Source organism: Pseudophryne corroboree, chromosome 1, assembly GCF_028390025.1.
Source record: "Pseudophryne corroboree isolate aPseCor3 chromosome 1, aPseCor3.hap2, whole genome shotgun sequence".
Lineage (NCBI taxonomy): Eukaryota > Metazoa > Chordata > Amphibia > Anura > Myobatrachidae > Pseudophryne > Pseudophryne corroboree.
In genome coordinates this window covers 551645037-551657182 of record NC_086444.1, presented here as the reverse complement: position 1 = coordinate 551657182, position 12146 = coordinate 551645037, and the positions used below count along the sequence as shown (strand labels likewise).

General features: G+C 38.9%; 1 pseudogene; it reads left to right on the top strand.

The window, feature by feature from the left end:
* Window positions 1-5611: 5611 nt before the first annotated feature.
* Window positions 5612-5730, top strand: LOC134942101 (5S ribosomal RNA; annotated as a pseudogene).
* The last annotated feature ends 6416 nt before the right edge of the window (window positions 5731-12146 follow it).

The window sequence follows — 12146 nt, the reverse complement described above, 5'->3', positions numbered from 1 at the left end:
ACAAGTGGGGTGGGAACATGAATTTTCTTAATGATTTATGGTGCACAGTAACAAAAAAAAAAGGATATTTCTTCCATTACTTATACAAATGTCATCTTGTACAGAAATATCGGTATTTACCATTTTCGTGGCATGGTATTCTTTATTCACTCACAATCTGATGTTGGAGTCATTCAGGTGACAGATGCTCTGTCTCAAGAAATAAAGATCAATATGCCATTCAGAAGTAGATTCTATTCACAAAATGTCCCTGGTATAAGAGAAAAATTCAATATATGCCATACTTTCTTACTCTGTCAGCGTAAACAAGGGATTTTCTTTTTAGTCGTTACTGTATCTATTCTTTATAGCTCATAATTTTAGTGAAACAAAGGAGCAGAGAGAACTCTGTAAATGAAAGATTGCATGAAATATTCCCAACTTTCTGTCTTGTGACAGTTATTGCACAACTACAGAACGAATACATGGTTATATAGTATATACATATATAGTAAAAGCGCACAGCTATGGTTTGTAGTAAAACGAGAGGATGTCAGGCCAACATACATCATCTGTTAAAGAAAACAACACATTTTGAAGTGTTAGTAGTTTATTACAATATTACACACATACTATTAGTCATAAATATTATGCCACGCTGTAAAATAACTTCTCCTTAGGTCATGCTGACTGTATAATAAGGAGAGATGCTAGGCTGATCAGCCGGTCTGGTCAGGGTTGTATTATAAGGGTTGTTTAAAAGGCTTATGAAATATTATGAAAAGTCTTATCCAGGACAAAAAATAGACAGAAACATCTAATCAACTTTTCAGCAAAGGAACAGACATTCAACATGCCTTTCAACCTCATGCAAACTCATCTGTCCATTTAAATGTATGTACATATCTTTATCTCTAACATCCTCATGCAGTCTAAAAACAGACTGCAATCAATTTTTATGTAAGAAAATAAGTTGTTATATCATGATTTGCTTGCGATTGTAATACCTGGGTTTACAATTTTGCTCAGTTATGCATAGTTAATGAAGGCATGCAGGCCTGGTATTTGCATACTCATATACAGTGTAATTTTTCACCTATCATCAACTAAACATTTGCCTCACTGGTAGCCCTTATTAATTTGCCAAGTATTCCTCTAGATGCAGTCTAGGGTCAGCTGTGCTGATCAATTTGTGCTCACATACGCAAATCGTTCATAATACTATGTGTTTGTAAATGAACAGCTGAACAACACCAGTAAACAGGTATTTGAAAGCTTAAATTTAAATATTGCAACTTCTTTACACTCCAATTCTAAAGAACTGTACTTTTATCACAAATGAACAATGTACCACAAATTAATTTTTTTATTGCACTCCCTAGTTTTTTCTGTAAAACAATAACATCCTTCATTATCCCTGCAACTCACCTCTCTGTACACATTGCTGTCTCAATTTTCACTCCCCTCTTATTAACACTTATATTTTTACTTTGACAATAACATCCACATTCAGTCATCATAAAAAACATTAACAAACCTTCAACTGTATTTATCTCTCTTTCCTGTTTCTATTAGCTGGTCTAATAACCTGACCCACTCACATCCACCTGATTTGCAGCAATATAGAAATCCAGCCAACCTCATAAACATCATATGTCTCTCTGCACCCTCCAAATCACTAAAATGTGCCTTATGGAATGCACGCTCTGTTTGTAATAAATTAACATCTATACATGACCTCTTCATATCTAACAACTTCAATCTGCCTGCTAATACAAAAACATAGCTCACACAATCAGACACGGCCTCCCCTGCAGCACTGTCACATGATGTTCTCCACTTCCACACATATCCAGGCCTGGTAACCATAAAGGAGGTGGGGTTGGAATATTACTCTCCCAGTCTTTCACATACACAGTTCTACCACAGGTTCCATCACTTGCATTCACACATTTTAAGGTAAATTCCATCAGGATTTGCACTCCTTTTTCTCTGCGTGTTGCAGCTATCTATTGCCCACCTGGGTAACCCAAACAATTTCTGGAAGATTTTTCTACCTGACTCCCTCACTTCCTATCCTCTGACATCTCCACTATCATAATGGGTGATTTCAATATTGCTATTGATAATCCTTATCTGTTGCTCTTTTAGGAGGTGGTGCTTAAGTAATGTACCATGGAATGCGGAAGGAATATGCATTCTATAGACGCACTTCCGCTGGCGTGATCTGGAATGTAGAAAATTTGGATCCCTTTTTGTTATAGTAATTACTGTATATGTAATTTTCCACTTTTCTATATATATATTTTTTTAAACCCTTTAGGCACTTTATGGTTCTTCTGAATTTGTTTTCAAACCTTTCCATGTTTTTAATAACATATGATTTATGCTTCTTTAATATATAAGCATGTATGAGTATAATACTGTAACAGACGTATGCAGTATGAGCACATAACAAGGGTTTTTAGGTTATGGTGCTCGAATAGCGCACCGTGGAACGTGGAAATGATATGCGTTCCACGGACGCAATTCCGCCGGAGAGAGCGGCAATGTGATGCGGACAGATACAGGAAGCGACGTGCGTTCCAGGGAGCTGGAACACACGCCGCAGTGGAGGGAGCCAGGGGTGGATGTAGGAAGTGGTGTGCGTTCCAGGGTTTGGAACGCACGCCGCAAAAGGCTCCATGCAGCCTGTTTTGGGGACATGAAAACATTTAAGTCAGGTTAATTAATAAATGTTTTGATGATATATCATAGGGAAAAGTTAAAAATATGTGAAACCAATATGATAAGACACTAATGAGGCTGGGCACACTCTCGACCAATCAGATCACTCTGGCAGGGATAAATACCCTGACCAGTTTCATTCCACCTTACACCTTGATAAAGGCTCCTCAGGGAGCAGAAACGCGTTGGTGAGCTGATTGGGGAGACTGCGGCAAAACCGGCAATATATCTTTTGAATACTGCAGATCCAGAGGAAAACACGGCACCTGAAAAGATCGGGAGGCATCCGTGGGATATCATGCTTGTTTGGGTGGATACTATATGACACCCTCATCTATCCGGTACGCTTTCTTGCCTAGTCTTTGGTGGATTTTCTGTGCTAAATTATATGCATTTTAATTTTTGTGGAATCATTGAATAAAACTGTATTACACTATATATCTTCCTTCTCTTCTATTTTTGGGGTTTATATGGAACTGACCTGCTATCGGGAGAAAGGAGAGAATTTGAACAATTAAGATAAAAGACTGGATATTTGAAGCCCATTTTTAAGATCGAATCAGACTGGGGACTGGAATATTCCAATTCCTAACACATGAAACCAGTGTAATATTTTGGTATAAATTTCTGTGGTACTACACACAGACTTTTTGGGACTATACACAAAGAGGGTGCGCACAGTTGCTTACCATTGTTGTTGTTTCCTTTTTGTATTCAATATAGTGTCCCCTGTCCTACTGCGCCCTTTTTCACTGATTTTATATGCAGGGGTGATGGGCGCAGGAAGTGGGTGTCTGAAGATTCCAGTCTCAATAATAAAGCCAAACCCTGCATCACTTGTTACCCTAATTGGGCAAATTATATGAATGTGTACACCATATACTAGCTATCCGTACTGTAGCATATTGTTTGGCATGTGAACTTACTTTAATAATAGTCAATGCCACTGCTTTGATATGAGGTGTACGATTTATTGGGAATCATGGTTTTCACCAGGAATTCCTGCAAAGAAGTGATAGGTGATAGGTCTCCAAAGCTAACCTCATTACAAAGCATCTCAATGTGTATAAAAGAATAGTAATCAATATACAGGCCAAAGTCAGGTGAGATAGAAATGGTTTATTAACACATAACAAGTCAAGTTCAGGGTCACAAGCAAACAATGAAAGTCATGAACAATCTGCTTCAGTAACAGAAAATCAGACAGAATACGGTTTAAACATACTAAACTCTAACACAACATTTTGTTCAGAAAGTAAAGTACCGCATACAGTAACCAAATCTAAAGATCTCCTGTTCAGAGCTGAGGATTACTTACAGTTATAGAGGGGAATTTTCCTTTTCTATAGACCGCTTCTATTATATTTTATTGATGTTAATAATGTGCCTCAAAATTAAATGGAGTACATTTATCCAACTTGATAGCTAAAAGAGATATTTGTTTCTGTTAAAAACATAATGACACATTTATTCATATGTTCGTGCTTCTATGTTCTTGTTGTTTGAGAAAACTTAAATAGCCTGATTGATCAGATTTTCTTTCAAAATGATCTCAGCTGACATTCAATAGAGTACAATTACTTGTCCGAAATTGGAAGAAAGAACAGTAATGACCACTGAAAAGAAAATAGATTGTATCTTTTCTATGTCATGCACAGCTTAACAAGTATTGATCACAAAAAAAAAATGTGGAAGATAAAAAAAAATAACCTGAAGATACCTACAGCATTTGATGTTTAGCTTTAAGGGAGAAAACCATAAAAACAGACTGTAGGAAAAAAATTCAGTAGTGTTCTTTTTTAACAGTTAGTTCCTGAAAATGTGTTTCAATGTCAGAATTTCTTTAATCATTACCCTGTTAAAAAATAAAAAAAAATATTTATATACATTAATATGCAATGAAGACTTTGTTTTTTTATTAAAATACTGTAAAACTGTGTTTTTGTGTGTGGGGGGATGTCGAGCAAGCTGACATCACAATTTCACTTGCAGAAGTAGGAATGTCTGCTGACCGGAGAAATGGACACTTGCTGTTACCAATTGGACTGACTAATAACCCTTTCACACAGAAAATGAGTCCTTTTTCTGTGTGAAATGGTCAACCCAGGTTGAAATTCACGGACTTCGACCCAGGAATTTACCAGGGTTGGAGACACGGGAATTTTGACCGGCTGAGAATGCTGTAGACCGGCTGAGAATGCTATCTACAGATATAATTATTAGAGATGAGTGGGTTCAGATTTACTCGGATTTACTCAGATATACCCAGATCTCAAAATGGCATCTTATTGGCTCTGGGATGTCACGTGTTTTGGTTAGCCAATAAGAAAAATCTGGATAAATCCGAACTTGCGTTAATTCTGATGTTAAGAACCGAGTAAATCCGAACCTGCACATCTCTAATAATTATATATATATATATATATGTGTGAAAGCAAGGATTAATACTGCGCCACTTGTGATATAACACAGCTATGTTGTACAAACGGCAAACTAATAAGACACTCCCCTATACTGCTAATGGGGCGTCAGCTGAATCCCTCAAAACATACAGGGGTGGTAAGTCCCTGAAACAATGTGGAAGAAAGGGGGGATGAGGGATATATAGCGACTGCGGTGTCGATTAATAAATTATAAAATTGGCAATTATAAAAAACTATTCATTGACATAAAAGTTGCACATAAAAGAAACATATATAAAAAATGGGACAACAATACATACACAGCTGGACATTTTCACCCAGCCACCCCCCCCCCCCTTCCCGATAACCCCCCTTCACCCACTCCCTGTGCCCCTTGGTCAAAATGTTCACCATTTCACAATTTTAAATCTAACACTGTGGTAAAATAGTAAAATTCACGTGTAATATTGGGGGTTGTAGTAATAACCCAGAAGGCACAACGTCGGTACAGTCACACCACGCTGGAAATGCCCAAACACGCCCGATCTTGGAAGCCAAGCAGCGTTGGGCCTGATCAGTACCAGTAAGGGGGATCATCTGGGAAGATCAGGTACTGTATAGCACGGGAACAAATAGGGGCCTGGGAAAGGTATATACTACATATAAGTTCACTGATAGAACACTGAAAATTAGGTTAATATGTAGAATTAATCATCATAGGTGTTGTATATAAGCACTGGTTGATATACACACCCCACCCTTATAATTACACCATGTATTTAAGCAAATGCACTTTATTCTCTAGTGAATTGAAGCTCTGCACCTTGCACACATTAATAAATAAAATAATTTAGCCTAGGTACACACCCCACCTTTATAATTACACTATTTATTAATATCATTAAATTAAGCACATGTACTTTATTTTCTAGTTAATTAAAGCTCTGCACCTTGCACATATTAATAAATAAAATAAAATGATTTAGCCTGCGTCACTCATATAATGTAACATAGCACTGGCACTACCATTAAATCAATGCACTTCTTAAAATACCATTTGGATTTATTATGGATTCACTAGTTCATGAATCTACTTCCATCATTTAGAGCTGTTAATATGTGAAATCTGAACGGATGTATATAAATGATTATGTACTCCTGATATTATTCATTTCTGCTTTCATATGGACTTATTGCCATGGATACCGGGGCATGCTTATGTGTGTAATGCACTACCAGAAAATGGCCGCCGCAGCCTGAAGATATATGGATAAAATCCCACCCAACATGGCCGCCGCTGTATGGACTTAACAAAACAGAGACTTCTCCCCCATGGATTAAAGCCACTGGGAGCATCAATTGGACATCCATACAGTGGACTGAATGGAAACCACGGGCCGCCGCGGGCGCATGCACAGACGCGACCGGAAGTGGGGCGGAAATGATGAGCCGAGCCCTCCGTCACCGGAAGTGTGGCGGAAATACTGCAGATTCACCTCTGAGACTGTTTTTAATGCTTACCAAGTGATTTTAAAGTACTTAACACACTCGTTTTTACACATTAATATTTTCCAGAAACCTGGTTCCAATTGGGCTACACCAATAAATAGTTTAGAAGCATTTATCACATAATTGAATCACATGACTCCCTATGATGTCACAACCCTCCCACCTAGCATTATGGCTATAAATAGACTTGCAGGTTCATTCTGTCACTACCCCTTGAAGAAGTCTTATGAGACGAAACGCATTGGGAAAACCTGTACCTACCTAATCTAAGATAAGGAAAATCCATTTTACTTGCTTTTATTGTAGTTTTTAAGATCTCATTTAAGTGCTTTTAGTCCAGCTGTGTATGTATTGTTGTCCCATTTTTTATATATGTTTCTTTTATGTGAAACTTTTATGTCAATAAATAGTTTTTAATAATTGGCAATTTTATAATTTATTAATCGACACCGTAGTCGCTATATATCCCTCATTCCCCCCCTTTCTTCACCATTATATATATATATATATATATATATTTATTTTCACCTTTTTTTTAAAGGGGGGGGGGTCACCAAACTCCAACTTGCCTCTGGGTGACTGGGTTGAACTTACACCCCTTGTAAGGTAATGGTTATATACAAATGTATTCTTGCTTAATATCTTTATAATTATTTAGATAGCAGACATATGGGTATATGATAATAAACATCAACACCTAACAATTGTCCAAATGAAAATATTAACATATAAAGGACATATTGAGCACATAAATGGCAACAAGATGGATGAGCCCAGGAGCAATGAAGGATGTAGCTAAATAAGGCCATAGAATTAACAGCCTAGCAAATGAGCAAGCGGAATTATAGAGGTGATGGAAGAGCAAGAGAACTGTATCCTTACTGGGAGCCCCGTGCATCTAATTCAACAGGAGGGTTCTCTAAAAGCGTTCTCATTATATAACAGGTTGTAAGACTAACAGGGCGACTCTCCATGATGCACGGCACAGCTACACAAATTCAAACAATATACTTCTGTAATGCATAGTGTGTGGCATAATATGCATTTTGACTCATATCATGTGGCGTATTGTGAATTTCAGCAAATACCATGTGGCGTAATGTGGATTTTCGGCTCATACTGTGTGGTATAATGTATATTTTGGCTCATACTGTGGTGAATAATACGCATTTTTACTCATACCATGTGGTGTAATGTGAATTTCGGCTATTAGTATGTGGCATAATGTGAATTTCGGCTTCTGCTGTGTGGTGATAATTAAATATTATGTTTGCACTGTGTTTTTATGTACCTTTTTAATGTTTGTGATACCAGCAATATATACTGTTGCACCTGTGTATAATGCCCACATGAGCCCTTGTGTGTAAATCAGGCACTGGGACTAGCCAATGCCTCCTGAGCCATTTACCTCACTGCACATCCCTGTCAGGGTTGAACTGGCCCACAGGGGTACAAGGGAATCCCCGGTAGGCCCCACTGCCTGCCCTCCCCCCCCCCCCTTCCTCCTCTAGGTATCAGGTTCCAGACTGTGCACATGAATTATACATTATGCATATGTTACCCTATACTGCACAGGACTATGGTGTATTATCTACAGTGCACGGCTAGTATTAATGTGGTACATCATCATGCATGTACTAGCAGTATTTACTGCATATATTTATCAAGAGGCCCTGGCCATGCACTCTCTAATAGTTAGCCAAACCTCTGAGGTGGCTGACCACACCCTCTCTGGACACTGGACACACCCCTATATATGGGCCCCTTTCACAGCAGCCCCCCAGTGGGCCCTTCATGCCCCAGTCCGACACTGATCTCTGTACCTACTACATCTTTCAATGCCTTATCTGCTGCTTCTTTTTTGACAACAATTGGATCTGTGCTATTCATATTAGTTTGGCACTGAAACACTGCTACTTGCAATGGATACAGAAAAGTCTCCAATAACATTCTCATACGTTGATAGTGCGTAACCAGAGCACCTGCTGTAGTTAGAAAGTCTTTATGATGCCATAACTGCCCAATACAATGAACAACTGTAAATGCATGCATATTATCTTTCTAGATATTAAGGAGTCTATTTACTAAGCCTTAGATGGCGATAAAGTGGATGGAGATGAACTACCAGCCAATCAGCTCCTAAATGCCATGTTACAGCCTGTGTTTGAAAAATGACAGTTAGGAGCTGATTGGCTGATACTTTATCTCCATCTACTTTATCTCCATCCAAGGCTTAATAAATAGACCCCTAACTCTTTTACCTCATGCTAACTTACAAGCTCTTGTGAGTGGCACTAGTTCAGGTATTTGGACAGATTGAGGGAGGACTAAAACATGTGCCACAAAAATACCATCATCTGCTTCGAATACATATCCTGACAAATTGATTGACAGGCAAAAGGGGTGGGGGTAGGGTGCGGTAGCCGAGCATTTTCGGGAGTGTCAGCTGTGTTTTACATGTGTCGTCACAAGCAGCTGCTCCGATCAAAAAGTATTTTTGTTTTTGAATTTCACCAGATACAAGTGCAAACACTTCAAAATATTCTGAGGTGAAAATGCTGTATCTCTGCTTACATTCAGTAGATCAAGAGATAACCAGAACAGACCGAAGCCAAGTACTTTTGCACCATAACTCTCAGGTTACATGAGCAGCTGTATTAAAATAAATAAAGCCACGTTTCTATGCTATCTCAGCCATTTATATGCAGTGCTGGGCCCAGCAGTTGTGTCTGTCGTCAGGGAAAGAATAGTTATGACAATAGTGTTTTTTTATATTCTAAATTTAGGTAAAATGCCTCAGGGAGTGCTTATGTAAATATGAGTTTCCTATTTAGTGTACTATATGTTCAGTGTCATCATATCCTTTGTTTTGGCTTAGGAGCTGTTCATTACACCGAATATATCAAGATTTAATGGCTGCCTTTTCCATTTTCCTGTCACTCTATGCAGCTACTGCACTGTAACATTAAATATTGTACTCAAATGCCTAATGTGTAAATTAAAAATATATTTGCTGAAAATTGTATAAAAATAAATAAAAGGAAGTTTAATAATGCATATGCCTCACCCTGGCAGAACATGGTTATTAGTCCATTACATCCCAAGGAAGATATTGGGTGTATTTCTCATAATATTTAGTTACTGTGCAATACCGTTATTATACAGTAGTTACAAGAAATTCACCAAAACACAAAATAGAAGCGCAATAACTCTATAAGGGCTGGGTATGCGTGACCAGCAGTGAGGAGACCGACAGTCACAATACCAATGGCGGGATCCTGGCTGCGAGATGGCCAACGTGGGGGGGGGGGGGGCAGTGAAATTAAGCCACGCAGCGGGCTCAGTGGCTCGCTGTGCTCATCGCAGGTTCTATTCCCACTCTATGGGTGTACGAATGGGAATAGTCCCTGTTGGTCGGCATGCCGACTGATGTGATTTTGAGCAGGCGGCACATAGCAGTCGGTATTGTGACCGGTGGTGTCCGGACCTCCAGTCACATAACTGCATCCCCTCTATAACCATACATCTCTTTCTATTGATGAGAATGCTTATATGCAAAATGTACAATATCCCGGAGAAAATACAATTCCCCAATTTTATTTTTATTTTTATGAAAGGGGTATTTGGAATACCATCTAATACCTCGTTCACACTGCCACAAAATCCCTGGATATTGCCGGGGCGAGCACTGCCGACACGGGTCATCAAGACAGTGTGAACGGGGGTATGTGCATCTTCCCGGGTCTATTGATCCAGGACTTGCACCCATGTATTTTGGAGGGTTACTCCCGTGTATTACACGGATAGCCGCCAGTGTGAACGGTGTGACCCGGATTTTTTTTTACCCGTGTTTGAAAAAAACGAGCTGATTGGGGAATTAGATCATGTGACATCTGCTGACGTCCTTTTACTGCTGCAGAGAGGAGAGGAAACATTCCTCACACTTCTTGCCAGGGCAGACCACTGTGTCGGTGTGAAGGGTACCGACACAGGAATTTCCCGGGTCATTGGTGCACTATGAATGGGGTAATTCTGAGCTGAGATGTTCTGTGAAGGTTTTAACAATACGGGATTTTTGCAGGGGCGGCAATGTGAACATGGTATAAAACAATTATCAAATGATAATTCTTATTCTGACTATAATTTGCACATCTCTTATTTGCAAAATGAACATCACAACACAATGTCCCTGTAACATTTGCTACTTCACATTGCAACCTTAATGCAGGCAATTTATTGTATTAAATAATCCTTTGTCTTCTCTTGTGCTTGCCAGCAAGTTATAATACAGTATGTGTATTACATTATACATGCAAAAGGCTATTATACTCTGACACATGAGGTTATTATCAGTGAATGATGGTTAAAATGCTTTTTCATTTCTGTTCTTATGTCCCCAAGATATGTACATCATGGGCCATTTTTACCAGTGTGAAAAAATGTGTTTGTATTTAACAATACACATAGACGAGAAATCAATTTAATATAATGAACACTTTTGTATTTTTTCCCCTTGGCTTTACTTTATTCACATGTAATTGTTCACATAGCATCAGAAAAGTATTTGAAGTGATCATATTCACATTATTAATGAATAGAAATATAGATCAATAATGCACATCAGAAACTAAAGGCTTTGTCACATAGAAGCTCCAGAATATAGAGACAAATGAGAGTGATATACACAGACAAATGTGGTTTCCATCACATTAGAACCCATGTGAATGAATATTTTTACTGTATTGTTAGATTTTTATGAAAGATATAAAAGATAGTAGTCCACTATGTTTTCTCTCCTGTTACAAGATACTCTTTTAACAATAAATGTAAATAAAATCTCAATTGAAAATGCTAAATGTCTACAAATCCAGTGCTACTCAGCATTGGGTCTGTCCTCTAGGGAATTGCTTGGAAAAATTGTTAGGCCTTGCCTTTAGAAAGTGTGACTGGCTGAGGGGAAAGGAAGGTTAGGACATGGCCGTAACTAGGGAAGGGGGGGGGGCTAGGGGGTCACGAGCCCCGGGCACTGGAATGAGGAGGGGTGCTATTAGGGAGGCAGGATACATTGCTGCATATGTGAGGGCACTGCGCGCTGTGCCCACAGACTCTGACAAGGCAGCAGCTGTCTAAGAGCTGACTGTCGGGTGGCGGCTACAAGGGATTACGCTTCCGGGTTCGGAAGCCTTCCACGTCCTGTGTGTGACATCACTTGCACTGGCAAGGGAGAGAGAAGGCGCTGGCGGCTGCAGGTTTCTGGCGCAGGACTGATAGGGGCACTGCATGTTGCTAGATGGGGGTCCTGGCTCAGCTCCCAAGGCATCAATAACCATCATTAACAGTGAGTCTGCTATTGTGCACGCAGTGTATAATATATACTGTATATATATTTCTAATCATTACAACCATGGCCTCACTGTGTTATAATATAGTATGTATGTATATATATATATATATATATATATATATCACATCAAACGGCGGCACCCCAGTCAAATAACAACACTGTACAGAATTTGCCACAGTGTATCG